Below are 27,663 nucleotides of genomic sequence, written 5' to 3' on the forward strand. Positions count from 1 at the left end.
GGCACTGGGGATGCTTAAGGACCTTGGGCTGGAAAAAAGCTCCAGGGTCAGGTTAAGCAGGCACGGATTCTGATACAGTACTGCAGAGAACAGTTGTATCTTCGAGCACCTAAACCTACCATTTGCATGGTTCATGTTTTTTACTGTGAGTTTTCAGATGGAACTGTTGTTATTTTACTGTTATAAAATCAAATCTCTTCAGATTTTCCAATTAAAAACAGATCAATAAGCTCAAATAGTTTTTGCAAAGTAATGGGCCTTACTCTGCTCCATTAAATTCAAAGAGACATTAATTGGGCAGTAGATTACCGAGAACAGAAGCTGGGTAATGCTTGGATTTAGATTAGATATAAGAAAGAAGTTTTTTACAACAAAGATGTTAAACATCTGGCAAGGGTTGCCCAGAGAGATGGCCCATCCCTGGAAACACTCAAAGGCAGGTTGGATGAGGCTCTGAGCAGCATATTTTGTTGAAGAGGTCCCTGCTTATTGCAGGGAGGGTTGGAATAAATGTCCCTTAAAGGTCCCTTCCAGCCCAAACCACTCTCTGATTCTACAGATTTTTACTTAATGGTTAAAATGGTTAAATATTTAACAGCTATTTATTTTTTCAGAATTCCATTTTAGTTTTGGTCAAATTGAATTTTGAAAAACAGTTGGCAAAATAAAAAAACAAACAAGAAAAGTATCATTTTTTTTCAACCCAAAATATTTAGTTCAGCTTCAAAGGAATGGCTTCATTTTTGGTTTTGGGCTGTTTCATACGTTTAAAAGATTTTTCCCTTTCCTTGTAAAATTTAGAGCAATTTTTAAATGGACAGATTAAAAGCTTGTTTTGAAAGTTTTTGAAAGTGTTTTGGCAGTTCTAAAATGAACCACTCCATTTTGAAAATACTAAAATGAAGTGCTTTGACATTTTAATTTTTTTTTCTCTGCATTGTTTCATCTGGGACATCCATTCAAATTCATGAAGAGTCTCACTAACCCTGAAATTCATTTGTGTGGTGTATTTATTATTTGTCAGACAGCAGTGGTTCATTAAACTCTGCATCAGTTCAACCTTAAATAATGGGAGAGAATGCTTAATAGGGCCTTGTTCATATACAGCTACCATTCTCACTCACCTTGTAATTACTGCCCTAACAGAGGGCACTCAGCTGTGCAGAGCCACATTTACCCCTCTGGGAGAAGAGGTAGCAAGACAGACCTCAGCCCCCTGAGCTGGTGTTGCTTCCTCCTCCTTGAGTGCTCATATCACCCTTGCAGCTTGCAGCAGTGTTTCTGTAGCCTTTTGCTAAGCTCTGCCTTTCTGACTCTGGCTGCTCCTGCCATCAAAGGAAGACTCTTTGCTGTTCCTGTCACTATATGTGGTCACTGCACTTCTTACGCTTTATTGCCTTTCTCACCTTTTTACTATTAGTGAAGATTGGCCTGTTTATACTCCAACTGGTTTAAATGTTTCTAAAAGCCATTCACCTGCAGTAGCAGTCAACAGCTGGCATGCCAACATTTTTGTCTTTTCTGGCTGCTCAGCTTCACCAGGGCTGTTCACAGCTTGCACTTTGCGAAGGTCGTTGGTATCACCATTACACATTTCCTGTATTACATGAGGATCAGGTTCCAGTAGTTAACAAGTCAAAAATATTCCTGGGGGAGGAGAAGAACTAGGTAGATAAGTGTGTTCCACATGTGCACTTTATTTTGGGAATTGCTGCCTTCATCCATGTGAGAAATAATTGTGATCAAACATAGGTCTGAAACATGGTACTCCAGATCACACAGAAATGCTTTTGTACTCTGAATGTTTCAGTCCAGCTAGGCCAGAGTATGATGGGACCTCAACTGCTGGCCAGTGCTTGGATCTTTAAATAGTCTCTGGGTCAAACTTTGCACTACTGTAATTGGGAATAGTTCCAGTAAAATCAGTATCTCCACATTTATTCTCTTGAAATTTAAAGCCAGGCTTGGCCCACTATGTGGACGGATTCCAACTGGAAACTAGGGCCAGCCTGACTTATGGGAGAGGAGATGAGAGCTAACTCTCCTGCAGTTAGTTGGCCTCAATCCTCACGTGTCTCCCAGATATAACTGTTCTGACCTCAGTGGAATTGATCCTAATTTATGCCACTGTAACTGAGATTGCAGTGTGCATTGTTTGAATTCTGTTGGGTGCGCCTTCTTCCAGATGGAAACTATTTGCAAACTATAACAGCCTCTTTCCTAACGTTGAGGCTTGCCATATCTGAAATTTTTGGTGGGGAAAGGGTGTGGAGAAAAGAATAGAATGCCAGCTTTGTGCTTAGTGCTACCTAGTGACATTAAGTTCTGCAGTGTTCTATTAAATTATCAGTGCCTAATTAGGGGATTAGAAGACTCCTATCCCCCTCATCCTAATTACAGAATGTGTTCCAAGATCACCCAAAAGAAGGGAGGAGGTAGCTTTAGGAAATTCAGAATGGCAAAGTGGTGTTTCTGTGCAGGCCTTTTTTCTTATATGGGCGTTCCTGCTAGTTGATTTTTCTTGTGTCTGCAGCTTCTGTTTTTTCCAGCCTTACATATTACATTGCTGAAGCATTTGATGAATGGGATGCTATGCAGCTGAAAGATCACACATCTCAAATGGCTCACTTGGCGTTCTCAGACTGAACTGAGTGGCAGAGTTGCAGCTCTCTGATGAGGGGAATGGTTGTTTTTTCTCAGAAGAGCACTGTAAACTCTTAAATGCAACATAAAGGCAAGATATTATACACACATACACATATATGAGTGTGTCTGTCTATATACAATGTATATGTGTGTAGATATATGTATTTTTAGAGTGAAAAGCCACTCTGTCCTCCTGTAATTGCACTGGAAATGTTCAGTTTGTCAGCCTAACTTTTTTCCCTGTTAGCAATGAAATTTGGCCAGGAGTCCTAGCATGCCATAAGAAATCAAGCCGTGACCGCATTAAGCATGAATGGCAGGGCAAGGTTATAGCCTGTAACTCTATGCTGGGGTGACCTGTTGCAGAGTTAGAGGCTGAGGTGTGACGCTGGGTCAGATAACTATTTGCAAGTGAAGCACAAAATGAAGCTCAAAGCTGCTTTGGCTGTTTACTCTTTCAAGAGGCATTTGGTGAATATTTCTTATTTTGAAAACATATTTAGAAAACTTCAGCTGCAGGGCTTGTAGCCAACCTTCAGAAATCAAACCAGAATATTTCTTAATTTTACCTACAAGTACACTCATGGCATATGCCTACTTATTCTACTTTTCAATGATTTGCAAAGCTTTTCTATAAACTCATATACAAAATGACTGCTGAAAATAGTCTGACAGAGATGTTCAGCTGCAGTGAAATAAAGTATGGGATCACGCAACCAGTAAGAGGAGTAGGTTGGTGGAATTTTCCTGTGATCAGCTCTGGAGTTGTTCAACTCAGCAGGAAGTTAGACATTCTCTTAAAGAAGAAAAAAGAGAAGTGCCACGGAATTGTTTGCATCACCTATAAACTTTGTGCCCTAAATCTGTCTCCTGAAATACTGAATTGAGTGCAGATGGAAAAAACCCCAAAATGAACACATTTTTGATTTTGAGGCCTTATTGATTTGTCTTTGCCTTTTTTTTTTTTTTTTTGTAATTTTTGATTTAATTTGCTTACTAGACCCTTTAGCACAAGAGGTACATTTGAATGCAGCTTTGAAGGGAATTTGGCTCAGTATTGTAAGGCAGGCTACGGAAGAGCCTGGTCTTAAAATAGACACAAAGCACAGTGCATGAATTGGCTTCCAGGATCCCACTGAAGCACAGCCTGAACTTTGCCTTGTGGAGTAGCAAAGTTTCACCAGAACTAGGGCTGCAAAACATCTACCGTGTCCCACCCTTCTACAGCAGGAAACAGGCTCTGGTGAAAGTCACCCACCTACACCAGCTTTGCCTCCGTCTAAGACTGCAACCTTTGTGGAGTCACTTGTGAGTTATCTTTCTGTGAGGAGATGGCAATCTGGCTTTTTCATGCCTCAGTTAGTTGGAAAACTATTCAAATTTTGTTTGATATCACTAAAGATGATAGAAAAATAGGATTTTGTATTTGTAAGTTGTGGATCACTCATCATGGTAAGGTCTCACTAGGACTGAAGTGTTTGGAAGGTTTGTACTAAAGCCTTGCTTAATAATATAATCCAGAGCTGGATGCTGAGCGTAGGTATGAACTGATGGCAGCAGCCACTGCCCAGGGAAGTGCCACAGTTCAGCAGACTCCTTAGGGAGCTGTGGATTGTCCCGACAGGAATACCATCTCCTCCTATAGGGCAGAGCAGCAGAAGATTATGGAATGCCAGTTCTTGCAAGAATTTCGAGATTAGCAGCACCTTGAAGCACTTTCTATATCCTAGAAATCTTAAGATGCTGAGGACATAAGAGGTCATTGAAGAACTGCACCAGCATAGGCCCAGCCATATCTGCTTCATGTCTGATTGACATTAGTCCAGTCTGTTCTTAAAACACTGGTGACAGAGCACCTCAATAGCTTCCCAAAGAGCAAGGGCTGGTTCTTAGCATTACAAAGCTTTTCCTAATAATGTCCAGTACAAGTCTTTCTTGCTGCTAATTATGCTGTTTTCATTTTTCTTCTTTTCTGCTAAGCTAATTTCTTCATTTTTATACCAGCCTTTTCTGCATATGCAGACTGTTATCCCAGGCATCTCTTCTGCACACTAATTATCTCTAATTATTCAATCCTACCTTTTAAGTTGTATTTTCCAGATTTTTGGTTCTTCTCAGAGCTCCATCCAACAGCAGTCTGTCCTGTCACTTAACAACTTTCTGGAAGTCATGTGCTCAGCACTGGACCCTGGTACTTTAGCTAAAGCCTTACCAGTGCCCAGTAGGTCATAGGCTACTGATGGCTCCTTCAGTCCCTACTGCAGTGCTACTTTCACCAGACATGCCAATGACTGCTTTCAACATTTAATTATAAGTAGCTGAGGCTACTTATAATTAAATTAGTTACTTGATATAATTAAATAATTACTTGAGGCTGAACTGATGCTAAGAGAAGCAAAAAATTGATGCAGTGTCTTAATGTCTCTAAATAATACTGACTTATATTATCCAAGCACAGTGAGCAGGTTTACAAATGCCTTGGCATGACAACACCCGAGTTTCCTGAGCTGTTTCACTACAGGTACTGCTTCTGCCAACTGCATCTGTGTCTCAATCTGAAGCTGTTTTACTGTTGTGATGGACATAAACCCCCAGCGCATAAATGATGCATGTTTGCATAATTAATACCAATTGTTTAACCAGAAGCATTTGCTGCATGAAGTGTTAAAATCATATTACATCCAAATACTGCTGTGTTTTTCTGGTTTACGGATACTAGTGTTTAAAACTTTAATCAAAATATTATTATTAATGATTTAAATTCTGTTAAAATGTACAAGCAATGTGTTATATTCAAAGTACCACCAGCTCTGAACAACTCTAAAATTGAAAAACATGTTTCACTGACTTAAGGTATAACAAAATGATCATAATGTTATTGCAATTAACAATGTAATTGAGATTTACAGGTTGCGTAATTCATTTCACATGTATAAAAATTGAAATTTAATTAATAAAACTTAAGTGTGCTAATTAGCAGTATTTTCAGAACCAAAAATGTTTCAACAATGAAATTTGGATAATGTCTTTTTCCTTTCTTACCATTCTTTGCTGGACTGTTATTCTGCTTCCGTATTTTCAGATTTCCAGATCCTCTTTTTGGTTGTACTTGACTGTAGGAGACAAGAATGAGGTTTTTTAAAACTGCAAATTTTTAGCTGATAAACCATGTTATTCCATTTTAAATTGTTCTTCTTTTACCCAGAGTGACTGTTGTACTCGCTGCTGCATGTTCTTATCTACACCTCGCTCATGTATTCATTTAAGTCATTGTATAGTAGAAAGAGCATGTTATATTCATGGATTTGAAAGATTTAACAGTTTTGGAGACTGATTGCTGTAGTCTCATTTATGACAGTGTAACTTAGTTGTAGCCTCAGCTGAAGCCTTTCAAAGTGGAATGGATCAAGGAACAATTCTTATTAGAGTATGTTTTACTAAAATCAGGCAACACCCTTTTGTGTTACTACTATTGAACATGTAGCAATAGCATGAAACAGTAGAGCTTCATTATTTTAATGACTTTCCAGTCTTATTTAAGTGTATTGGTAGATCCCCTACCTTCATGCGGTGGCGAAAAAAGACAGCTTTGATAGATACTTATTCACAAGGGAGATTAATGGGCTTAAAATTTGGTCCCTGTCTGAAAGGTGACAGGGTGGATCATTCTATGTAATCAAAACAGATATGAAGTGGCACTGGTTGCTGTAACTGCTCCACAGTCTGTCCTACTGCTGTACCCAAAGTCCTTCAGTAGAATCACTCTTCTGAACACTGTTACTGCTTTGCACTGGCTTTGTTGCTAATAGTCAGTGCAAGAAAACAGCACTGCAGGTGTCTTTCAACATTAACATTTACTCATTGTCACGGAACTTCTGCAGGTCTCACCGCGCTGTGTGAGCAGTCTGAGGAACCACTGAAAAAAGAGATCCTTTTATTTTTGTTGTTGAAGGAGTGCTTAATGCGCCTAAAAGGACACAGCATACCGGACTGGGCTGTCAGAATAACAGCTCATGACTTGCATTATGTTATATTGACAATGTCTTGGCAAATAAGATGCTGACAAATTGTTTTGCGATGAAAGCATAAACTATACAGAATATTGTGCAATGCAGACAATATAAGGAGACACCCTCCAGTCTCCAAGGACTTGCATTTTTTTATTGCTTACCATATTTTTTCTAATATCTGTGCTGATGCAGTGTCTCATTTGAGAAGTGGGATTTTTCTCCCTTCTGTCTCATGCAAAGCACCCATCAAGACTCTGAGCCCGACACCACTTGTGTTCGTCAGGTGATGTGATGGGAACCCAGACTGCTGTGTTACAGAGACTAAAAGCATTCGTAGGGGCTAACCTCAGAGACTGAAAGATTCTAGGTATTCAAAGAGGTAATCAAGGAAGATTCAGGTTAGACTTTAGGTCTCCAGGAGGGCAGGTGGGTACATTTTATCCGGAAGTTATGGAATACCCATAGTGTCTTAATAAAAACCTAAAATTAAGAATAATAAGTAAAATCTTCTACAGAACACCACCATCATTAAGTTAAAAGCAAAGGCAACATGTAAATTTGATTCAATGCTAAGGTGTGCCAGAGGGTCTCACAGCCCCTTCCACTACTGCTTTTGGAGTCAGATCTTGAACTGGTGCTGAATTTCTTGCATTTGGGTGGACTCTGCATAGTTCATTGGTGGACTCATTCATAGTTCATTGTTGATTTGTGTTTGCCTGCCTTTGGTAGGAATGGGACTTTAACTACTTGACAGTTCTGATACCCAGCAATGGCCTGTCAATCTTGTGTTTATCAAAATTTCAGACAAAGTGATGTTTTTAAAATACACTTAAAGATAGGTTAAAAAAAAATTATTAGATGTTGCTGAGTTTCAGAGTTCAGCCATTCTGGAAAGATATTTTTAAAGAGATTAGGTGTGTGGCACCAGTTCACTGTGCACAGAAAGAATAATTATTTTGATTTCTTTCAAAAACCAGCAGAAAATGGGGAAAATATATTTTCTTTAGCTTGTTACAATCAGTAATTAAATAAGCTTTCCACTAAGATAACATATGGAAAACACTGATTCCAAAGAAAAAAACAAATCTATAAAGGCCTGAATTAGTGAAAAAGGAGATAAAGATGAAAGTAGCCTTATAAATAAATTTTATTATATAAATCACAGTACCATAACACTATCTTTTCTGTCATATTTTTATGCTCTAATGAAGCCCTCTTACATATTACTGTGGCCCACTCTTCGATGAGTTCTTCAGTATTCCCTGCTGCAATAAGCAGTCATCTGAAATACCTGTGGGACTGGCCTCTCCCAAGACACCCATTGTGGATTGTTCCCTAACTACTGATTTCTACCATTTCAATGGCACAAAGAATTCTGTGTTTTGACGTGGAAATCCTTATAACTCTAAAAATGAATTAAGTATTCATCCAATCACAAAATGACATCATGAAAGCAGCTCTTTCGCTGATGTGGTGACTATAGAGTTGCTTGACATTATTCTGCTAACACAATTTGACTGGATATATGTTTTGACATCCAGACAACAGGGACACTGATGGAAACTGATGGACCCAATGTCAAAAGAAGAAAAGCTGGCTGCAGGAGGACACCCAGAAAATTAATAGGTGGATTGTAAAAAAAAGCCTTTCCCAAAGGGCAAAGTCAATAAAGTGAGGACTGAATAAAACCCCCAAAAAACTGAAAAGAAAAGGCACAGAAAAACCAATTCTTATAAAAATAGCAAAGAAATACTGAGGGGAGCATTGGAGCTCAGTAGATGCAGGCTGAGGAACAGTTAATTAGAACCTGAATAGTTGACATTCAATATTCATATTTCTGTTTCTGCCACAGCCTTCAAAAGTAACTGTGTTACTGTAGAGAACCTCATTATTAAGCATCCTTTATCTTGTTCACACTTTTAGTGTTTTCCTTGATTTCCACCATAAATATGTTCCAGAATACTGTGAAGAAAATGCCATCCTCAGGAGGATTAGCATTTTTAGACATTTTTGGGGGGGATATTTCAATGCAGAAGCCACGACCTTTTCTTACTTCCCTCAAGAGCCTTTGTAAGCAGTTCTGGTTGTACATTTATAAAGTGTATTTATATATAATCCTCAAAATCTCCAAGATAACAAAAAAAAATCCAGTTTTAGAATCAGCCAGAAACAGACTCCTTCACATATTTCACCATTCCGAACTGAGCATTTGTATCTCTGATAGATTGGTCACTTTTCCCTGTCATCAAGTGACATATCATAGGTAAAGGACTTGTGACAGGGCTTAAGGCACAACTGTATTAAATAATGCAATGCCAAGAATCCAGTGTTTGCACAATCAACAAACTCCTCTTCTCCAAGTAAATGATAACATTTACCTATTTTGCCACCTACTGACATCATGTCTCCCTTTCCACTGATTCCAGTATCCGACTATTTCTAAAGCCAGTCAGAGAGACATCATTGTTCTGATTTTTTGGAGTAGTCTCTGAAGTCCCCACACAGCAGATTTTGGAAACCGTGAGACTGGTATAGCTAATACAATTATATAATTACCGTTCTCTTATATTCTCCCGCAGGCCTCCAGTGACAGCCGCTGTTTGATAAAGGACACGTATTGGCAAAATGGACCTTTTGACTTGCTCCAGAATGGCCATTCTTATCGTTCTATGCAAAAAACCACACCAAACCAAAACAACCCTACAAAAAAGCCTCAATCAAACAGTCATCCAAAATACTAAGTAACAAGAAACAATTCTGTTACTAAGAAATGGTTCTCAGATCAAAATACTGAAAATCAACAAAAAGGAAAAAATAAGTTTTGTGAAAGTAACTTGGCTTCATTTTCTGGAGTTCTTAGCTAGAACATTTCCATTGATAGAGTTGCTAAGTGCATTCTATTTGCAAATATAAACACTTGATTTTGATCAGCAAAAATGCATCAGCACACTTGAACAGTGTCAATGATGACATAATTACACTCACAATTTCCTCTCTGTAATGATTTTTAAATGTCAGCAGTCATTTTTTGTCTAATTGTAGCCTGCATGTCAGCACTTCCTCTTAAAACAGCATGTTCCTCTCTGCTGGAATTTCACACCTCTCCACTCACTCACTCACTTCACCAGTGAAGATAATGAAGATGATAAAGGGCTCCAGGATATTTTCACTACTGTACTGCTTTACTATTTAACATCAAGCAGGCAGAATGAGAACTTTTTTTTAAAAAAACAGTAGAGAGTTTGATCAGTTAGACTATAAATAATTATTTGATTTTAATGAACAAATCAAAAAGCAGTTTTCATTTCTCAGACCCCCTGCTGGTACTTTACTAATAACCTGTTTAAAAGCTGGGGGCTGTGATAAAAATATTCCCACGCATCAAGACCTAAACTTACTCACTGGAGGAGAAGGCTGACCGTGCAGTGCCAGCCCATCTCTTGATCACTTCAGTGTTTAGCACAGTGCAAAGCAGGTGACACTTGCTCTGCAAAGGCTGCCTGGTTGGAGATGTTATCGCTACCATCTGTTGCTATGACCTAGAAAGTGACTTTCCAAATGCTATTTTGCACTGCTCCAGGCCACCAGAGCCCACAGCATAACAAATAGGTGCACCTCAGGGCTCTCTTCCTCCTTCCACAGACTACATCATCAAGTGTATGGAAGTGAACCACTTGTGCAATGAACTGGAAGCTCTGCACTGAGGTTAGAACGAACATTTTCCACTCATCTGAACAAGCTCTGGAATTGGAAACAGGGGACAAGGAGGCCTCCTTCAATCCAATTTGCTTGTAACTCATCTCCAACTCTCTGATGCTGCTTACCTGTAGGGTTTAGGAGATAAAGCTTATCATTTACTGGCCCATTTAATATCAAAACAGGTGAAAAGCCAGAAAGAATTCACACTGTGAAGTCAAATAATGAAATAAGGTTGAGATGTCTGATAAAAAAGAATACAATTGAGTATCTCTAATCACAAATACACATGAACAAAAACATATCAATTAGTTATTTGTCTGAATATGTCTCCAAAATATAGAAGAATGAAAAATGAGTAAACTGAATAAAGACAGTGTAGGTGTGGGAGTGTGTTTTCTACAGCCCATGATAAAGTTCATTATGTTCCTCTGTCACATTGCCATCACATGTGACTCCTATATACACAACTGTGTGTGTACACACATGCATGTGGGGAACATGCACAGATTCATACAACACAAATGCAGACCTGGGTCTCTTTGTGGTTTGTGCTGCATTTTATGTCCTACACTTTACTTTGAACTGCCTTTTTTGGCTAAACTGGTGCCTCAGAAATCTTCTGGAGCTCTTGGAAAGGGCAGGGTTTTTTAACAACTGCATCCTATGCACTTGTGAGATGTGTGGATGTGTAGAGACAATCTGAAAAGAGATGCTCCCGAGTCTGCTCAGTGCAGAGGGATGTCCCCCAAGGAAACAAAACAAACCAAAGACACCAACAGCCAAGCAATCAAGAGCAAAAGAAACCAGTCTTTGAGTACTCCCTGGAGAATATGAGTGCTCAAGACAGAGGAGGACCTGCCATGGGGAACACAGCATATGCAGGTCACTTGCCTGTGCCCACTCTCAAGAGAACAGGAATCAAAATCTAAAAATACTAAAAGCTGAGAGACTATGTATAAGATGAGCCTAGAACACAGAGGCACTGCTCTAGAACTTTCCTTCTCCCCTACCCCTTCCCTTTTCCAGTTTTATACCAAAGAGAAAAGTAGGCAATATTAAAATTAGTTCTAAATTTCGTGTAATATGCTCATAGGCAAGTCAGCCATACTGGAATGTTACCACAAAGCAACATATGAGCAGGCTCCACTTCTGTGCACTGCACCACAGAAATGATCAACACCTCCTTGCCAAGTTGCTCAGATAAAGGTAAATTGAGAAAAGGGAAAGCAAGGTAAGAGCCATTTCTGGAGTCTTCTGCAGATCCAGGTGGCTTGCTGGAGGCTGTGGAAAGGATTTTCTTAAGGCTAGTAAGATGAAAAGGCACTTTGATGAGAAGGTTCTTCTGTTTCCATAGAAAAGCAAAAAGGACATTTACCTCTCAGTTTGCCTCTTTGGGATTACCTGCAGAAGACAATCACACCCCACACAGAGCTGAGATAATGCTCAATTACCCTGGCCAGGACTTTTTTTTTTTTTTTTAGTTTACTACTGAGTCTCACTGTTCTGGTTTGAAACCCCAGCTTTTTAATGAACTACCAAAGGCAAATTACGTATTACACCCACCCACCCCCAACATTTGAACATGAGGAAATCTGCAAAGGGAAAGGGGAAATGGAGTTTTCCGTTTCAGTGGACCAAAGGTATGGGATTATTGACGTTACACATAGGAATTGAGTTTATGTTTTACATTACAGTCAAGCATTCCTGTAGCTTCAAACAAACAAATAAAGGCTGTTAAGAGAATGACACGTTGTTCATTTAGTGTCTAACAGTGGTACATTCAGCCTGTAGGAGCACAGAAACATTCCCTATACTACCTGAACCAGGTTTATAGCCTTTCAAAATAAGACTGATATGGATTGTGCTGTTTGGCTGATTATTCATGACTCAGTCATTGCATACAGAGCATTGGCTTCTGCTGCATCTGAGGGTGCTTGACATTTCTTAAAGTCATGCCAAAAGTATTTCAACTTGGCCTCTCAGAAAACGATGCACATTAAGCTAGAGACCACATCTGAAAACTTCAGTTGATTTGCTTCATATGAACTTGAATTGAACCTCAACCTTACAAAACAAGGCATATTAAAGACAGCTGAATAGTGACCATGACAACACTGCTTCCAAAAAACCCATAGGTATAGCCAACATTTATACATATATACTGCGAGGGATAATACATTCTTTTGTACGCTTATTAATACCAGTTCATGCTGTGTGCATAACTTTTCATCAGCAAAACTGTACGTTATGCAGGAGTTTCCAGATACTAGTTTACCTTTGATGTTTTTTGCTACTCTGATAGGGCCCATGCAAAATGAAATTAGTCAAAATGTTCCAAGTTTTTGGCTTGGGTGCAATATGGTCTCAAAATATTGCCTCAATTTTAAAAGCCTGTCTTGTGGTAAAATCTGTGCTGCAACTATATGTTGCATTCCACTAAGCCATAACATTAGTTATAACATCTTAATTTCTTTTATTTTTTAATTGTGACAAAAAGAGTGACATTCTTTTCATTGCTGTATTTTGGGAAGATGAATGCCAATTTTTTGAATAGATTGTTTTGTTAAATGAACCTTTATTCCATCTAGATATCTGCTATTTTTCATTCCTTGGACTAAAGGACGATTCTTTAGTTTGGACTCTTGTCAGCACTGATGTAAAGTGCTTTATGCCTCATTTTTATAACCCATTTTATCCCAACTGCGGTGCATTTTTAATCCCCTTTTCACTACCTAAATTGAGGAATACGGCCTCAGTATTGGAGAGGAATATGTTTAGTTTATTTTGCAATACCCTGCCAAGGGACATTTTCCTAAATGTGTATTTTCTGATCTTTAATTAGTATCACAAATACTTTTGCAGCCTGCACATTCTTCCAGTGCAAGGTTGTATAGAGGAGTCACTGCATTCTGCATGTCCTGTGGGACTGTGTGAGGAGCTACATGCTCCCCTTTCACACAGTGAACAAAAGCTAAATTCTTGCCTTTTATTTCTTTATTTTCCTTAGGTCTGAAATATTAAAACTATAGGTGCAGTCCTGAGGGCTGAATACTGATGCTCAGACCTTCTTGGGTGGTACCAGGGTAAGAGTTGATCCAGGTCTATGATTCATCTGCCATCTCTTTTGCAATTACATCGCTTTTCTGACCTTTTATATATTTACTTCATAGCACAGATACAGTGTTTACTACTTCTTTGGGGACATAATGAATTGCAAACACAATGTCCTTTCCCCCAACAAGACTAAAGCATAAATAGCTCAGTCGCTATCAACCAGGAGCACCACACATATGTACTTCCTTATGTATTTTTATGTGCGGATATATTTTCATAGATATATAAGATGTGGAACACTGACAATGTGCCAGCTTAGCCCATTAAGGAGCTGGATACATGTCTTTGGCATCAGCCACTTCTATTACACAGCACACAGAAGCAATAGCAAAGGCAGCCTTAGAGGGCAAAAATCTCTACTCTTGTACTATTAATGCATATAATTCCTAGCTCATCTGTGACAACTTGTATTAAAATTTTGCTAACTAGAACTGCAATCATACCTTTTAATCCACTCTATGCTTTGGAAACAAGACCTGGCGTGCATCTGGGCTGTCCTCAATAGCTGTGCCTGCAGTCTCAGAACAGTGATTTCAGTGAGGTTTATCCATCCTGCAGGGAGAAACCTTAAATATAACCTGGTGTTTAATTTGTCTTGACTTTCCCTGTTGGCTTCTCCCAGGCTAAAGCCAGAGTGTAAACTAACACATAAGGAGTATGGATGAAATGGGTGCCAGGACTTGACTGTAAACTGCTGCCCAAATTAGCACAATGGTATAGTTACTATTAAAACAAATTGCCCAATGTTGTAAAGAGACCTCCAAAAGTTGAATTTGTGAAGCTCTCACCGTCTTAAGGCACAGGGATCTATTTCTTGCCTTTTCAAAATACAGAGCCTGAATATGAAAACTTTCATTGCCCTTTCCACTTGCCTATTCTAGGGTTCATGTAGTTTAGATTTAATAAATTCTCAGATAAAAGGTCTGATATATAAGCACCAGTTACGAGTGACAGCTTCAGTGATGGTGGCATCCACCTTCTTTTGGGTTCTATTGGTCTAAACTGTCCTTTCCTTAATGTGTGGAACCTTGTTCTACTTTGGGGACAGCAGGAATATGTAATCCAAAATATCCTATCTCCATCTGGATGCTCCCCTCCTTTCTTCATCTAGCACTTACTGCATGAATGCTACCATAAAGGTACCACGAGACGGTGCTAAGAGCACAAATGGATCTCATTAATTGTTTTAGGAATGAGAAATGAAAGAGCAGTGACACTGTGGAGGCATTAAGGGACAGAAGAATCATGGCATGAGCAACAAAACCCTGTCAATCCTCTTGGTGCAACCCTCCCTCTGCTTTTCATTCAGCCTGGGCACTGCTCTCTGGACATGAGCTCCCACCATGGCAGCAGTGGCCCCTACCTGCTGCTGGCACCATGTCCCCTGCCATCAGCTTCTGTGACCAATGCCCAGTCAAGCTGCTGGGCAGGCAGAAGTCCAGCCTGGAATTGGCCACTGCTGCATCTTTGGGTGTCACCAGCACTAAAAATGGAATGGCCCTTCCATAGCTATCCAGTGCCAGCATCCTTCCATCTTTAATGCAGTTGGCCCAAGAAAACTTGACATTGAGAGCAATGTTAGCTAGGATTGATGTTGCTGTGATGCTGTAAAATCTTTAGTGAAATGGGGTTTGTAGCTGCTAATACCCCTTTTCTCCTCCTAGGCAAGACAACACCACCCCATTGCACAACCTGTGCTAAGAGTTACCAGCCCAGCTGTGCAGGGCATCGCCATGCAAGGCTCTGCGCTGGGCTGGGCTGCTCACAGTGCCACGCCAACCTGCCTGTGATCCACTCTAGCTGGGCTAGTGCAAAAATCCCAGCTCTTTGCAGTAAGATTTAAATTCTGGTTTGTAGAGAATATGGAGAATCGTTGTGTGTCACAGTCCACTATAAAAACTTACTGCTTCCCCAAACAATTAAGGTCTTTAGGAGACAATCAGCAAACTGACTTATTTCTCCTGTAAACAGGAAAAACACATCCCTTACTGCTGCAGAGGTTCCTAAATGAAGCACAGCTGGATGGCTGCCAGTAAAGCCTTAGTATAGTAGTTGGCTGGGGAACAAGGATGCCCTGGCAACCACGTGTTTGTTAGTGAGGATGCTGCGTAATTTTTAACAAATGGTTGTGAGCTAAGGCTGGGGGTGGAGGTGTGATGAGGAGGGAGGTCTGCTTCCCAGAGATTTACACAGGAGCTGCTGCAGAGAAGGTAAGCACTCTCCATGGAAAGCAGTGCTGGAACAATGGAATCATAGATGTTTAAGGCTAAAGAGCCTTCAACAATTTTGCAGGTGTACTTAACTCTTTCTTCTATCGGCTTGAAGCTACAAATGTGACACGGTGCCTCACCATCACAGGACAGATCTAAGGGAACATTATGCAGGCTCCTTTTGAAAATAACAAAAATTAAAGTTTACAGAGAGAAAGGGTGAAAAAGCTGGGTTATGAACTGTGATTAGTTTGGACTGCACCAACATATGCTCGATCCCTGATTTAGTTTTGTAGCTTCAATCTCTTCCTCTGTGTAAGTAAATGTGCATCAGTGCATTAGTAGTTAAGGAATAATTATAATTCTAACATAGGTACTGATGCTTTTTCTTGCTCTCCTAAAAAGCTAGGTCAGGTCACTTCTTGTGTACTGAGGAAGAAAGGTAAGTTCTTTTCAGAAAATTGCTACACATCATTTGTTGATCTCACCCTGGGGCAAAGGTCTCCAGGGTAAAGGTTTTCATGCTTTCATAAATCTAAACTTCTGAGGAAGACAATAATGGACAGACAAGTGTCTTAAATTAACATTTAAGATTACAACTGCAGATTACCATTGCAGTTGCAGCTATTAACTGAGGCCTTGCAAACATGTTCATTAATTCTGTCTACTAGTAACAGCCCCAAACCTACGGCAGCTCTTTGTGAGGGCAGGTGAGTTCTGGTGACCTTGCACACGTATTCAGCTGGTGGTTCCTCTTCCAAATCTTTGCACAACAGGAATGGTCACTGCTAAGGAACAGATGTGTTTAACCTCACAAAAAGCTCCAGTTCATTGGGCTCGGGAACAAACTCAGGGGCACCTCTCATGTATTTCATAGAGATGGTGTAAAACTCATTATTTGATAGTATTAGTTAGTATTTACAAAGTATTTTAAATTCCCAGAGAAATCATTATAAAGTTGTTGTAGACATTATTATTGCTATTACTGTCAGGAACAATATTGTGTTTTATAATCTACACAAACACTAATATTGTTTTGTTTCTTAAGAGTACTTACGTGCTTTATAAAATGTCGTGTATTGTTCTCTGTGTCCTCTGATCCACAGTAACTTCATAATGATAAGAAATATTGACATTTGGGGATTATTTTTTACTGTCTTTTTTTAATACAGACTTCCATGGAGGATTTGCTAATGGTATATGTGTGTGTTTGAATTAAACCCTTTAATGCTAGGGGAGGAGATCAGTTTGACATGGAATTCAACAGCTGTTGTTTCTTTAAGGAGAAAAGGCCTGCTGGATTTAAGTGTTTGAGTATATCTGGTTGACTGAACAGTTTCCTCAAGGAAGTATTCATTCAGTCAATGTCCTGAAGGGTTAAGAAAACAGAAACCCATAATGTTACTGGGTTGTTGTTAGGTACGTTGCCAAGGGAACCCTAGCTGGAATGTTTAAATGTGTTGTTTCTCCCCAAACCCACAGGAGTGGAGCTTGAGTGTCTTGGTGTGCCCTAATCCTCACAATTAGTTTCTGTGTGGTAGGGGGGCTTATGGGGCTGATCAGACTAAATACCTGTCATGACATTGGGTAACATTCCCACCATGCTGGGCAGAGTGGGTTTAGCATCATACTCATCACTTAGGGGAATCACAACCAAAAGCAGAAAAGGGAGTATCTTAAAAGCCTCCTTTTTTGCTTCTCCCTGAACCTGTGGATTTCTTTTAGTAATGCATATTACGGAAATTAATGATCCCCAAGGAGGTCTCCTTAAGACTTTGGTAAGAGAAATCATGACACTGATCTTGACTCAGATCCTTAATATCTGTATTGTTTTGTCCCACATGCCATTTAATTTGCTTCACTGGTGTAAAGCTGGAGGAACTTCTGTTGGAAATGACCATTTCAACAGAAGAGGCAAATTTTAGCCTTGTTTCCATGTAAAGGCTGGGCTCTTGCACTGCAACAGATTTTTTCAGCAGAAAGCCTAATCAAGCACTCCTTATTTCCAGATAATTGCTGTAAGAAAAATGCCTAAATGTATCTGTAGAGGTCAACTGTGCCATACATATTTCAAGAAGCTGGGAACAACCCTCCCAAAGCCTTCCATTGGGCCATCACTCTCAAATGTTGGGCCTGTTCTACCACCATGGTTTTTTCATGGATGGTTGGTGGCACTCAATTGAGTCAAAACTAGCTAAGCAGCACTCCATCCCTTGTTGAGTGTCAAACATTTTTCCTAGCACAAACTGATCCACACTTTGACCCATTTATGTATTTCTTCTGGTATGTGGCAGGATTTGCATTCAGTGGAATGTTTTCACTTTTATACTTGTACCCCCTCCTATCACTCAACATAATGTTTTTAATATGATCCAAGATAATTCTGTCTTAATATACTTTGAGCCAAGTTTAGTTCCAATGGATGTGGAAAACACAGATTACCTCCTCCTTGCAGCAGCCTCTCAAGCGCAAAAGCTCAATGCTTTCCCAAGGCATGGTTTCTAAACACCTGATAATTCTTGTTGCCTCCTAAGCAGGACCCACAGCTTGAAATGGAGACATCCTGAGATAGAGGAAGTTCTCCAGCTGGTCAGTGTTGGGGCAGATTATGCACTTTTTATCTACAAAAGTCCTGTGTACACATCCTGTTGTGAAGTTTCCTTTTTGTGTTCTTTTCTCAGTATGAAACCATTGATCAACAGGCCAAGAGGCCTTTCTTTCTACATCCAGATAAAACAGTGAGCTTAGGCTTCGTCATGTCCTGGGGTCCTCATCCTCCAGTTGTCCACACTGGGAGTCATCTGAACTGCAAAACACTGAGGAAGACTGGTTCACACCTGGCTCTTCTACAGACGATGATTTCAAAACTTCTTTCAAGTTCTTAGATTTTTAAAAGTTGGGAAACCAGAGTAGAATCCTGGGGAGTCAATGCTTCCACCAGTGCTCAGAGGCCAAAAGTCCTATTTCCACCAGGATCAGAATGAGTGGACAGTGCTGAAGCTTAGGAATGCTGACAGCACACGTTTCCCAGCTGTGATGAATCTCATGATTTAAAATAAAAGAACAAAGGAATAAAAGCCAAAGCTTGATCAATGATTTCTGTGTCTCTTTTACTCCATGACTTTTGATATGGTGATGCAAAGAGGGACAACTCACAAGAATTAATTTTTTGGTTTATTCTATTACCTATTTTTGTGAATTCTGAAACTCATGCACAAGTTAGTTTGACCAGGCATTTCTGCACAGTTTTGAAAGTTTTATGTTGGGCTGGACTGAGGTGCATTGGCAGGAGCTGAATGTGGTTTGCCTACAATCTTGTTGGCTCAGGTTTGTACTTCATTACCCAGATTTATTTATGTTTTTATTTAAAATAGTCTCTTAGAAGTCTCTTTAGGTATTCTCAGGTCTTGTAAACTGAATGCAAAACAGAAGCTACTATTTGAGCTGAGTCCACTATGTAAAAGACAAAGAACCTATTAAAAGCCCTATAAAAAGCAGTGTAACCAAAGCCCTGCACTCCTCAGAAGAGTTATTCCTGCAATGGGTGCTAAACTCCAGAGCCCTAATGATGGGGCACTCCTTACCTCTTTTCCTTTGCCATTTGCAACCACAAGGTGAGGATGAGCAAAAATCTGCCTTTTTCCTTTTATTAGGTGCAGGAAACTTTTGTTTTGGCAGTGCTTCTTTTTGTCATTCACAGAGTTTGTTTTTCTCTTGATTTTTTTGTGAGCTTTTTATTTCCTGTCAGAATGTGGAGAAGAAAGCTGTTCTAGTCTGTAAGTTATGCGCCCCTTACAGTGCCCCTTAGTTACACAGCACAAGGAAAAGAGAAACAGAATCCATGGCACCGTGCAGAAATGCTGCACTATATAGTTTGCCCTGGTTAAACATTCCCAGAAAGGGAATAACACAACGCTGTGGAGCTCCTGAATGTCTTTTGGCCTTTGTGCTGCAGAGGTGCAGGCATTTAGGGTTAAACTGAAACAGTGCTGGATTCTGGGCAAATTAGTTTTCAGACCTGAGCTACGTAGATCAGAATTATTTCCTTTTCGTATTACCACAACCCTATCTCCTCCACACCTGAAATAAGTGGCATCTGGAACCTTGAAAAGCAATATGCAACAGCTGTGTGAGAATTTAATTTGATACAGCCACATGCCCCCATCTTCAGCCACCTTTTTTGATCTTTCTTCAAACAACTTAAAATATATCTACAAAATAATGCTGAAGGTCTTGTATGTACAGATTTTTGTAAAAAATACATACATACAATACAGTATGTAATTCTGTCATTTTTTGCCTTGTCTTCTCCACATGCAGAGAGATGTCAAAGTGGAAAAGAAAGAATGGTTATTTATTCACATTTTTCGAAGCCTGCAAGAGGAAAGAGTTGCATTTTTAGATTGAGTTTGGGATGGTCTCACTTTCTCCTCAGCACTGATCTTATAATTCACTTTATCTTGTTCTGAAACATTTTGGTGAGGGAACATGAGCACTGACTCTAGTCAGCTCCTTTTAGCTGCTGGGGTTTTCTGAATTCTCCCTCAGTACATTCATGACTAGTGGTGCCTAATGACAATGGATCAAACCATTACACTTAAAAAGCAGCTTACATGAAATTTGAATGTGCATCTGTAGTTTGTGAATCTTGCATCAGCTGCTTTTTCTTTGCCGCTAATATTTGAACCTTGCACATTCCTATGAATCTATGCATATGCTTTAAAGATCCACCTTCAAGATCAAACCCTTTATCTGTTTATACTTATGCTTATCCTTAAAGCATCATGTAGACTTTAGAGCTGCAAGGACTGCTCAAAGCTAACTTTGTCTCTGAGAGGCTAAGTCCATGCAAAACACTGGATAGTAGTGCAGGTTCTGGTTGTGCTCAAAATCAACTGCAAGTCTGAGACAACAGGATTTTAATAATGTAAACAAGAAAAAAAGAGTCCTATTCATTAAAGTGCATGTTGGAGTTGCTTGGTAGCTGAGAACAAGTTTCTACGGCAAATGTACCACTAACTAACAGAAAAGCTCTTTCTGATTTTTAAATATTATTGTAAACTCTGAATTATGGTTTATCTGCTATTCTACCTATTAATAACTTTCTATTATGTTCAATTAATTAGTTATTGGAAAAACACCAAGGCCAGCACTCGTACAACAAATCAAACCTTTCAGCACCATCAGATGCTAGGGATGCTGGCACACATCTGCCTTTTCTGCCAACAGCACAACAACAACAACCCCAGCAGAACCATTGCCTTTGGTTAGCCCCTGGATTTTTACACTAGGATTTGTTCAGTTGATATAAAATGGTAATTCAGGCAGTCCAAGTCAACACTACAGGGGGCCTCTATAGGGGAAAACACAGCCCCTAAACAGGCTTCCAGAGTCCCCCCCTCAGGTTCAGAATGCGGTTTTAACCATCCCTAAGACGAACCCCCCACCAACTTTTACAGAGGCCACCCTCTGCTCACAAAACCTAGTCCCTTCCCTGAAGGCATTCGGGATCCTTTGAAATGGAAAATTTATGCTGTACTGAAATAGTTCATACTATAATAAACAACTAGTGCCATCATTCTGCTGGTATTCAGAGCGCAATTAAACCTGAACCTCATGTGAGGACTCCATTTGGGGTAGAAGGTGGTGCTGTGGGGAGGACAGGCAGCTCACCCCAAGAATCTTTCCTACTGCAGCAGGTTTTACTGCTTGTCCTCCCTGCCCCTGCAGTGAACAGCCCCCTTCTCCCTCCCCACATTTTCACAAGGCACGGGGGCTTGTGGGGGATTATATAACTTATAGGTCAATTTGTTGTTTGGGCAGAAGAATGTGGTATGTTGGCCGAAGCTGTTTGTTTGCTTAAGTTCTCAGAGTTCAATGAGGTCATTTTCTCATCTTCCCTGTGTTTTCTGTATTTTCCACAGACCTGCCAGCCTCAAACAACACCCTCTTTCTTCGCATTAGAAATGGAAACACGTCCTCTGCAGGAATTTTCCACTTAATAGCTCCTGCTTTCCTACCGGGGGCCTCAGTGCACCACCACTGCAATGCTGTATTTCTTTCCACTGCAGTTTGACATTTTGCAGCCAGAACAACGAACGGCATTCACTCCATCCTGATTTTTGAAAAACATATCTCTACAGGCCCACAGAACGCACCCAGTGCAGCAATCACCAGGGGAAAATGGCAAAGGTACTTAAACATCATTACATGTCACTGAGGATATGACATTGTCTGGTAAAAATGCTCTTTTATACAGTTGCTTTTCCTTACTTCCCATTCCTCCGCCCTCCAACCCTTTATACACACACACAGACACCAAAGCCCCTACCCTGCTCTTCTAATACCAGCCACTCTCTTGTTCTACACTTGGTTGTAATTGTTTGCCTTTGTGAATTATTTCCTTTGCATAATATTTGCAAACCGCATATCAGGTCCTGACACTGTGAGGAGCAGAAATGCACATTGCAGATAATCTGAGCAGTAAACAAGAAGCCTGCTTTAAAATGCATCGTGACCTGTCTGAAGGCAGCAATATTTGCAGATTGTTTGCTGCTGAGATGCAGTGATGTCGCTGAAATGCAGCAGCCTGAAGACTGGAGCAAAATGGGATCTCAGACACTCGGTCAAGCACAACCGAGTCAAGCAATTTTTTTATTTGTTGTTTGCATTCTGCTTTTTTTTAAGTTAGAATTGTATTATAAATTATTAAAAGCTGTTTTCCAAAAATCTCTTTGCTGTGTCTATGAAAAAAAATTTAATTCCTTTACAGGGAGCAAAATGAATGGAAGTAAACATGTTTATTGCTAGAAGGAAGGTTTCCCCTGTCTGCGCAGTGGTAGAGTCTCAGACAGCAAGGTCCCAGTAGGTCAGACTGGCACATTGAATTGCGTATCAAATGAAACTGGTATTCTGGAAAAAGGGTGGAAAGAGGAAGAGGGGTGTTAGTGAGGAGGTTGCTCAGGCCAAGAGGGTGGGCCACTGAAAAACAACAAGTTAAAAAATAGGATTGATGATTTGCAGGACACCTAGGGTATTTCTTTCAAGGGGTATTACTTCCACTTTTAACCAGGAACAAGAGCTAGAAGAAAAAAAGCGGCAGGAGCTGACAGCTTTGCGCTGATCAAAGGGACAGAGCATTGAATGCCTTCTTTCGCTAGCTATTTATTAGAGAGAGAGAGAAGGGCTCCTTTGCCATTCTACTTAGGAGAGAAGGGATTAAAGATCAAAAAAAAGAGGGAGACCGGCATGAGTTCTTTGTTCAGAAAATATTTCTCTTTTTTTTTTATGGTGTGCCGTGCTGTCCACTACAAGACGAAAACACCATTTCTTTTTATAGCATTGCTCCCTTTCTTTTCTCACTGACCAAAATTTCTAGCGATAAACAATTCCAGTAGCTTTTATTTTTTAATATAAAGAAGGCTCCCTTTGGGAAACTTAGTTAACTGTCTTTTAGCCTGATTAACCTAGGAAATAAAGTTTAAATGCACTGCTGGGATTCTATTAGGATCATCAGTTCATACAGATAACAGCAAAAGGTGTTAAAATGCACTTCACTGGTGCAAGTGATCTCATGTCGTAAAAATGATTATCCCCAGCAGAACAGGGAAGGATTAAGGGGCCATGTCTACATCTGGGAAACTCCATAAGTGTTTTATTAGCATTAATACATGTATTAATCACACAGACACAAAAAAAAGGGCCCGTCAGGATGGTGGCAAATGGCACAGTGCATTAAACCCACTCTCTTAAGTCAGTGGAATGTGAGCATCTTTATTCTTAGAATTGCAATAAAGCTGTTAAGTAGTATGAATGAAGTTGGGGAAAGCCTGCTTGTATGATTGTGGATCATTGTGGATTACCTAAAAAGAGAGACTGCTTCTAAAGTAAGGCACTGCCACTGCAGAGACTTTGAAGAAATATGAGGTAAATTTAGTGTCCTAGCCCCAAATCTGTTGAACTACACTGTGGATGTTTGATCGCAGTGACCTAACTGCTCATTTATATTCCAATTTCTGTTATGTGGATCAGAAAGAAAAGGTCTGTCCATGTCCCATGCTTCTGCTCCCTCCTCTGCTTCTTAGTTCAGGTTGCTGCTTCCCAGCATGAGTGAGAGTCAGGCTAAATGGCCGTGCAAGCATGGCTGAGGTAACACTGATCAAAACAAATACTGTTGATCAGACCTGTGAATAATTCAGCAGATGATCACTGTGGGGTTTGAGATGAGCAGCATTTTCCACATTTTCATTCCATTTCCATTTGCAGCCCCTAAATTTTGTTTCATCTTGATAGCAACCACAAATAAAAAATGAAGCACTGCCAAATATGTGGTGATTTTACAGCCAGCTTTTTATAAGGCCTATTGCCAGCATTAGGCTAGCAAAACCAATACATGGTGATGATATTTAGGGTTCTTTTTGATCTCCAACCTTCACCACTACCAAAACAAATCCAAGACCTTTAGTGGAGATTAGGAATGCAACTCTTGCAAAAAAAAAAGTGCTCGTGTTTTTGCTTGTAGTCTCTTTTCAGCTCCACTATGTTTGTTGACAATCACCATACTAGAGCAGCATCTAGGAAAGTCTTGATAAAAACTACTTTAGCACCATGATAGATGTGGTAGTGAGACATATTACTGACTTCATTGCTAAAAATATAGTTATACATGTTGAAATCCTGTCAAGAAGTTGCCTCTTTCATTCCAATATTATACACTTCTCTTTCAGTGGATATTTGGAGTATTGTATATGTCTGTCACCACAGCAGTGACATTTGTTCTTTTGTTCCTCAAAATGTCACCTGCCTATCAAGATATCTAAGATAAGTAGGACTGGGAAAATTTGTTGAATCATCATGCACAGGCTTTTTTCTGCCAGCAGATGCATTACATGAGACACTTATATTGATGTGGAATAGCAATAGAAGTCAGCTTCCCTGTCTGCAAAGTTAAAGAAATTATCACTTGCCTTACAAGGATATTTTAGTAATTCCTTCACAGCATTAGGTGGACAGATGGACTGTAAAACCAGTCAGTCCCTGATACTGCAGGGCTGTTCTTAGAGTTCACAGTGTTGCAAAGGACTTTGAGGAGGAAGGGGACTCTGTGAATAGTAAGCATTTTAAGTGCCATAGTATTTTGAGCATGCATAGCTACCTTACTTGAATGCCCTCAAAGCTTGAAAAAAAACTTAACTGAGAGCCTAGTAAGTAGCCAGGTGACAAAAGAGACAGGAAATAGGATGCTAGAAAAGTGGAAATCAACGTCTAAACAGGGAGGCAAAGAAGAAATGAAAAACCAAGCCTATTAAAACACAGAGGGGTTTTTAGAAGTGACACCATTCTGACAGAAGATCAACACTGTTTCAAATATACTGTATTTCTCCACCCACCCCTGAGTAGATCTTAAGTGTCCTTCACTGCTTTGGAGTCAGATTTCAAGCCAAAATGTCTGTGTTACTAGTTTTGCAAGTGCTACCACTAATTGAAACCACATAATGTTGCAGATCTGAAAAAAGGCAGGCAGGGCATCCCTGCTGAAAAGCTACCCAGCAGGACAACCCCTTTGTTCTCTTTTAAAATAAACGAATTCAAGGGAAATGTTGTCTAAATCATTGCTTCTAAATGTATACAGAATTTCCTCCCTTCTCCCTCTCCATTTTCCTGATCAGCTATCAAAGGACTTCGCTATTCTTGTAAACTGCAAAAATAGTTTTAATATGCATGCTTGTCATTTCTAGGTGTATAAATTTTGCTTTTGCAGGGATTTTACATGGCACATATTGTGATCACCTGTGGGTAGGGTAGTTAATTAGCAGTCCAGGTCCTATTTCATTTAATTTATACTGCAGCAATTTAAACTAGGAGAATGATCACAGCCACACTCAGTAGTTTAACTCCTTCCTGTCAAAGTTGTTTTAGTAATTATATTTTGGTTGTAAGTTTTCAGAAAGCTTTTACAGTGCTTGTTTTCTAGCCATGTAAGCTACCTCCCTTCTCAGCTCCCCTCAGTCCTGGCTGTTTGTCCTTCTGGGTACTGTTGGCTGCATTCCATTAAGAAATTAGAAAGGATGCAGCTGTCATTATTTTGTCAATCGTAAAATCTAAGACATGGAAAAAGTCTTAGGAAGGCAGGGGAGTCATGTAACTTCTATTGAGAAAACAGATTATTCCTCAATACTTTCAACAGTACTTTCACTTGACCTAAAAGGAAAACTTTTATGTGGTGGACTTTTATGATCGAGGCTTGGATTTCCCCCAGTGGATCACTGAGATGCGTGCACACAAACATCACTTTATACCTGGTCTGGAAATTCACAAAAGCCACCCTCAGCACTTCTTGGGGAAGAACTCATATAATTTCATTTTGAGCCTCATCATCATTAAGAATTCTGGGTCTATAGCAATCATTTAGCTACATACATTAACATCTGGGACATAGATAACGTGCCTGCAGCCCAGAACAAAAGCATCCAAATCAAAACATATTTCTTGTCACAATGACTGGAAAAACAATAGCATGTAACTGGTAATGTGCACGTAAGTTGTTCACTTGCAGCTTGGCAATGAAGGCTTTGCTCCCTGTGTGCCCTTTTTAAACGGGTCCTATTTTACAGTGACTCTGAGATTTAGAAAGACTTCCAGGGATGTAAGGACTTTAAAAAATCCTGCTTTTGTTTTTCTCTCTGAATAGATACAAGAAAAATAATTTCACTGTAATGTCAAGATTCCACAAAAAGTTGTGCAGTTTTGCCATTAGAATTTTGATTCCAAAGTAGTAGACAAATAAGTTAGTTCTTGCTTTTCACTACTGTAAGAGAGCTGGCCTTTACTGATACTGCTAGTATTGCCAGTTAATCATATTCTCATCAGACATGCATTACAATTTAAAATGAAATAACTTCATAAATTCCTATGAGTTTCTGTATGTCTGCTACAGATTATACACCGAAGATCAAACTTTTAACATCTGTTCATGCTGGAAAATATTTTTGTACATGTGTTTTCTTGGCTAAAAATTCTTATTTAAGTATGTCAAATAATTTGGTACTTATGAAAAATTCCTTCCTGACCAGTGTTCATCTTTTTTGTGTGTATGGAAGCACAAATCTCAACAGTTACATCACTTTTAACTTAAACAGCTGGTGGCAGTGTAATTATTTATTTTCTTGAGTCCATGGCCTTTGGAGACACAGATTTCCAGTCACTGGTTAGTTTCCAAGTAGTGGGAAACCTTTTGTAAAACATGGCACTTCCAAAAGAGGAGGGAGGGCTTTTCATTCGAATAAGAAAAGTGTCTGTGGATTGTGTTTGAAGATACAATGTATGATTAATGATTCTCTATTCACTGGAAAACAGCAACTCTTATTAAGTGAAATGAGAGTGCATCAGAGTAAAATGCAGCCTGATTGAAAAAAAGAACTGAGCCTAGGAAATCCAAGCATCAACTTTTTTTTCTGGGCAGTGAAAAACAGTGTAGATGTATTAGGCTTAAATTTCCAGTGAAGAAGCCAGATATATTTTGTTGTTTTTTCTGCACTATATAGATTGGTCCTGAATTCTGCCAAGGCTTGCATGTTGCTTGTCTGGGCTAATGAGTAAGTTATCAAAATACAAGATTTATGACAGCAGTCAAGGAATTAATGAGCAGAGTTCTGAGGGCTAAGGAAGCCTTTGCAAATCCCCAAAATAGAGAGAAATCTCTGCTTGAATCATCTTCTGTTGTGAGTTGGTATGGCATCTGCTGCTCCAAGTCTAAAAGTGGAATGAATAGACAAAGAGTTTCAGATGTACAAGCTATGCTTAATCACCAAATAATAACAAATAGGAACTCCCAACAGCCCTCTGTGAGATCACGTTCAAATTAGCTACACATTCAAGTTTTAGAGCAACAATTTCCTCACTTCTATTTATGGGAAAACTGTAGTATATATACCAGCCACAGAACAGCACCACATGGCATGGATGATTTCCTAGTTGACTCACCC

General features: G+C 39.6%; 1 long non-coding RNA gene across 1 annotated transcript in view; it reads left to right on the forward strand.

The window, feature by feature from the left end:
* LOC104693428 overlaps positions 1-18,768 on the forward strand; it is a 248,792-nt gene extending 230,024 nt beyond the window's left edge. Inside the window, exon 12 of the long non-coding RNA XR_005602585.1 lies at positions 9,236-18,768. This is a non-coding gene — a long non-coding RNA (uncharacterized LOC104693428). The remainder of the gene's footprint in view (positions 1-9,235) is intronic.
* Positions 18,769-27,663: the final 8,895 nt, after the last annotated feature.

Source organism: Corvus cornix, chromosome 9 (assembly GCF_000738735.6).
Source record: "Corvus cornix cornix isolate S_Up_H32 chromosome 9, ASM73873v5, whole genome shotgun sequence".
NCBI classification, from domain to species: Eukaryota; Metazoa; Chordata; class Aves; order Passeriformes; family Corvidae; genus Corvus; species Corvus cornix.